We start from the raw sequence: 6011 nt of genomic DNA, 5'->3' as shown, positions 1-6011 counted from the left end.
AGTTTCATTTAAATATTTCATTAATTCCTTTACATTTAAATAAAATAAAAAATAGACGATTAAAGGTAATCAAATAGGAAAAGTAACACATAGTTTTATAGGCAAGAAAATATACTAGTGTTAAGAAAACTAGTTGTCTCTTCGTTATTGAAGAACTTATTTGATAGCTCCCGTAGTAATCTGGCTTTGGAGCCCTTTTATTTATTTGTATTGTTAGCACCAGCGATTCACAGACTGAATTGGCCTTGATTGCTCACAGCTGACGATTTCAGCTAGACCTGGATGTAAATCAAAAAAACACTCGCTGTACTTACTATTAATTAATTAATTAACTATTTACACTCAAGTGAATCAAGGCGATCACCCACTCACCTTTAACCAATAGACAATTTTTTTTATTATTTAATTATTACATTGTTACTAGTCGTTTCCGTCTAACCTACAATTTGTCTTTATGATAACTTAAATCTAGGTATATAACTAGGAGGACCCATCGGCCCTATCTTACTCTCTGGTGAAATAATGTTTATACACGTCACTGCTGTATTTTTTATTATATGGCGCCCCACTACACAACACTACACAAGATCAGATAGTTTGATTGAGTCAATATTCTCATGAAAATGGAGTCTTTCCTCATGCCCCCTTGCAATTCTCTTGATTTCTTGGCTGACTGTGGGTATCTGAAGGTCTCGATGTAGGTAATCAGTCCTATAATATTTGGATGCGCCCACAATACCTCTCAGGACTTTGTTCTGAAAAATTTGTATTTTATTTATGTTACCCTTTGCAGAACATCCCCATAATTGAACTCCGTATGTCCATATAGGTTTCAGTATTTGCTTATATAATAGCAATTTATTATGTACTGATAATTGCGATTTCCTTCCAATTAGCTAATAGATTTTCCTATATTTTAACTCCAGTTACTTTCTTTTCTCTTTTATATGTTCCTTCCAGGGAAGTTTTGCATCAAGATTTATTCCGAGATATTTAGCGTTGTTGCTATATGGAATTAATCTTATTTAATGTTATTGGTGCTTGTGCGGTCTGTTTATAGGTGAACAGCACATGTACAGATTTACTTTGATTAATTCCTATTTTCCAAGCTTGTGTCCAATTATTTATATTGTCATTTGCCTATTGTCAATAGACAATTATAAAAGTTTTTCCATATTCCAAATAAATCAGAGTCTAGGTAGCGGCAACAATGTATGATCAACACTGACCGACAATCTATTAGAGAAACTCAAAATACCGTCATAAACTATAAAAATCCAGATATTATAAAAATGGTATTTTGGGAAATAACTATTAGAATGGTATAAACATATTTAACAGATACAGATGGATTTAGCAACAGTAAAAATAGTTGCGAATTGCAAAATAATCTTGAACAATATTTTCCTAAATTAAACTATCTTTGCTTAATAAACTGAATACAATTACCATGAAACTACATATTCTCAACAATGTAAATGTTTTAGAAGTAGTTAATTCGACTCTGTCAACAGAACAGGAACGAAAAGGAAGTATTAGAAGCTTAAGCCAAATTAACCAAACCAAACCCATAGCAAAAAGCCTAGAAATGACTAAATTATAAGCACTATACGGTGTGTTAACCAAATGTTATAACTTTTGATTAGTTAGTTAGTTATTATATTTATTTAATTCGTATCTACTCATATTGGCTTCTTCAAATCTTTGCAAGATATAATTAAACGTGTACAAAAAGGTAATAATTCAGAATGGATATCGAAATCCCTGAACATAAAGTACGTGGTAGAAAATACAGAATGTGGAGTTCTTCTATAAGGTAACTATGAACTATCCACATATGAGTCCACAATCTGCCCTATTGGCAATAAGTATTTCTTCTGTCTATATTATATATACATGGCATGTAGAAAATCACTTCATTAAGCAATCTTCTGTATAAAATATTATCTTAATTAATTAGTCTTATTCTAATGCTTATTCTAAAGTCTACATATGTCCAGTAATCAGATCAGGTGGTGTTAAACGTTTTAGTCTACGCACTTCACTATCACGTCGCATATTTAGCTGATTAGCGAGTACATTGGGATGCACTGACACTCTTTCGAAGTACTTCCGACAAACACGTTGAATTACACTCGTTATAGGTTCTAGAGGAATATCGCGTTGTATCACTTTATTTGAAATATAGTACGGAGCATCAACAATGGCACGCAACACCTTATTTTGGAACCATTGAATGATGGATATATTAGATTTGCTAGCGGTACCCCATAGTTGAATTCAATATGTCCAAATGGGCTTGAGTATAGACTCATACAGCAATACCTTGTTATCTAATGATAATTTGGATTTGCACCCAATGAACCAATACATTTGATATAATTTTAGTCCCAGTTGTTTCCGTTTAGAGAGTATGTGCTTCTTCCAGGTTAGGCGTCGATCTAAATGCATACCAAGATATTTAACATGCTCTGCTTGGAGGAACTATGAACTATGAAACACATTAATATATTGCAAGATACAGATATACAGAATACAGATCAGATTAAACGACTTCTACAACGTTTCCCAAGTTCTAAACGCTAAAAGTCAGAAAGTACCTTAGTTGTAGGATACGTAAAGGGGCAATTTACAAATAATATAAATTAAAGGAATCCTGCCATTTTTTTTAAGGAAATCAGCGATACAGTGTTGCCTTTAAAAGATCTGTTTTACTTTGGCTAACTTCTCATTGTCTTTAAAAGATCTGTTTTACTTTGGCTAACTTCTCATTGTCTAGGAGATGGGAATTTAGTTGATCCGATTTTGTAACAGTTGGTACTATTCCCAGGACTAGTTTTAAGGCTATCTTGGGCTAGATAGTCTTTAATCATATTTTCTAATTAATATTCTCATAATTTTCATTCATAATTAATGTTCATTAAAACATATTTCTATTTACATATCCTAGGCACCTGGTATAGATGACATTTCACCTGGATTATTGAAAGAACTGCCATGAAAAACAATCATCATGTTGACATATATATTTAATGCCTGTTTAAGGCTGAAGTATGTCCCGGAATGCTTTAAAGTTGCACAAATAATTATGCTCAAAAAACCTGACAAATCTGCAGAAAAAGTCGAATCTTACAGGCCTATTTCGCTACTACCTGCAATATCAAAGCTATTTGAGAAACTGATATTTAAACGTGTTAAACATTTGGTAATAATTCGAGATTTCCAGTTTGGTTTTCGAAATCACCATTCAACAATCGATCAAGTGCATAGAGTAACTGCGGCTATTGAAAGAGCGTTTGAAAAAAAGAAATACTGCACTGCAATATTCCTGGATGTCTCACAAGCTTTTGATTCGGTTTGGCATTTGGAATTAATCTGTAAGATGAGCAAATTGTTACCGCGTAACTATTGTCAATTGCTGGAGTCATATTTATTCGGAAGAAAATTTAGAGTATCGCACGAAATGGCATTCTCGACATTTAAAAATATCTCGGCTTGAGTTCCACAAGGTAGCGTCTTAGGACCTCCCTGTATCTGCTCTACACTGCTGACATTCCAACAACAAAAGAAACACTTCTTGGAACCTTTGCTGACGACACAATTATTATGGCAAAAGATATATCTCTGCCTAGGGCAATAGAAAAAGTGCAAGTGGCAGTCAACAAGATCTACAAATGGACGAGAGATTGGCAAATTCAACTTAATAGCTCCAAATCTGTCCACGTAAATTTTGCATTAAGGCAAAATAATAAAAACTTAATTATATCACTCAATGGATGTCCGATTCCTTAAGCAGAACCAGCAAAATACCTTGGAATCCATCTTGACGGTAGATTAAATTGGAAGCATCACGTTAGACAAAACACATTAGAACCAAAGTAAAACAACTATACTGGTTAGTCGGAAGATACTCCCAACTTGATCTAAAATCAAAGAGGTTGATCTATAATACAGTTATAAAGCCAATTTGGACCTAAGGGGTGCAAATATGGGGTTGCACTAAAAATTCAAATCAGTTAATCATAGAGCGCTGTCAAAACAAGGTTCTTCGATTGATTACCAATGCCTATCGCTATGTAACCAATGAAGAACTGCACGATGACCTGGAAATTAAATGGATTTGCGAAGTTGTCCAGGATTTCTCATTGAAACACGAAAGAAGATTACTAAATCATACCAACCAACGTGGAAGCAATACAACTGCTGGACAGCGAGCAGAATGTCAGGGGATTGAAACGAACAAAACCATACGAACTTGTGTGAACATTTAGTGTATAGTATTACTGTAAACTATAGCTATAAGTTAATAATTAATAAATAATTATAATTTTATAATTGAGGAATACATACTGATGTATTTTCTCGCACTCGTCTTGCTTGTTAATTAATCCAAATACATAGGAAAAGTAGTAATAAATTAATTGTAAATTCAGATTGTACTAAGCGTATCTAATAAAGATGTTTTTAAAGAAAGAAAATATACATAAAAATAATAGAAAAAAAATTTACATATCCTAACACCCGACTATAATTTGTAAATTGTATTTTATACTTCAAATACACGACTTAAATGGATTTTGTATTTCGCATTCTAAATAAATGCGAGATAGTAATACGTAATTTGTATTTTAATCTTTTGATTTAAATTGTTTGTTTCAAAACGTGTATTTTGTCCTACAATGCTGCTATTCATATACCTTTTACAATAAGAACTAATGAATTTATTAGGCCTACAAATTTGTTTTAGAGGATATTTTATTTAATTTAAAGCTTTATTGTCGGTAAATCGGTACAATATGTTTTATTCAAAGTATTGCCCATTAATAGCTGCTACTCTCACCCCGTCTTTCAAGCAAATCTATTTCAAAAGAACGATGTAAATTTTGAGGGTATGTACGAATGAATCAAGCCACTTTTACAGTGTACCACAAGGTATTGTATTGGGGCCAATCCTTTACCTACTCTACACATGTGATATACCTACAAAAAAAAATGAACCTTGATACAAAAGTATTGCAAGTTGTTCATTGAAAAGATAGGCAGAGTTGATAAAAATACTATCTTAAATAAATACAAGTTTTCTTGCTCTGGAAGACCGGAAAAACAGTGTAGGTTCACCGAGATACTATACTTCAGATACCGATTGTCACCCAAGAAATAAACAGAATGGCAATATGAGGACAGACTACATTCTCATGCCAATATCGAAGTAATATGACTCTTGGATAACACCAGAACGGGATACAGACTCAAAAGAATCAAATCACTTGATTTTGTGTAAAGTAGTGTGGTGAGATGCATTTAATATAAAGACAGTAGTGTTAATACATAAACATCTTTAACAACTCTACTGAAAAGTCCCCGACTTGACTCATATATGGCGCTATTAGAATTAAATCCATACGTTTTTTAGTTAGCCCTAACCCTCAAAAGATTCGTGTATAAATTTGACAGCTGGCCGCTCATTAGTTTGTGAATTATAACATTTTGAGTGAAGCTATTTTCGTTATTGTGAAAAAGATCTATAAAAAAGAATTTCGCCTATTGATAAAATACTTCTTTTTGAAAGGAAAAAATACAGTTTAAGCAAAACTCGGCTTAATGCCGAGTTTCCGGACACTGTCCCAGGAAAATCAACCATCAAGGATTGGTATGCTAAGTTTAGACGTGGTGAAATGAGCACCGAAGGCGGTGAATGTACTGGATGCTCAAAAGAGATTGTTATCGACGAAACCATTAAAAAATCTACAAAATGATTTTGAATGACCGTAAATTGAAACTGAATGAAATATCAGACACTTTAAAGATATCAACTGAACATGTACATGATATCATTCACGAATATTTGGGTATGAGAAAACATTGTGCAAAGTGGGTGCCGCGCGAGCTCACTTTTGACCAAAAACAACGACGAGTTGATGATTTGGAGCAGTGTTTAAAGATGATCAAGCGTAATAATCCCGAGTTTTTGCGTCGATATGTGACAATGGATGGCTCCATCATTTCACTCC

Source organism: Rhynchophorus ferrugineus, unplaced genomic scaffold, assembly GCF_030347505.1.
Source record: "Rhynchophorus ferrugineus isolate W39M unplaced genomic scaffold, kcgeb_rfMv2 rfM11, whole genome shotgun sequence".
Taxonomy (NCBI): domain Eukaryota; kingdom Metazoa; phylum Arthropoda; class Insecta; order Coleoptera; family Curculionidae; genus Rhynchophorus; species Rhynchophorus ferrugineus.
The sequence above is the reverse complement of the archived record's forward strand: the minus strand, read 5'-3'. Positions refer to the sequence as shown.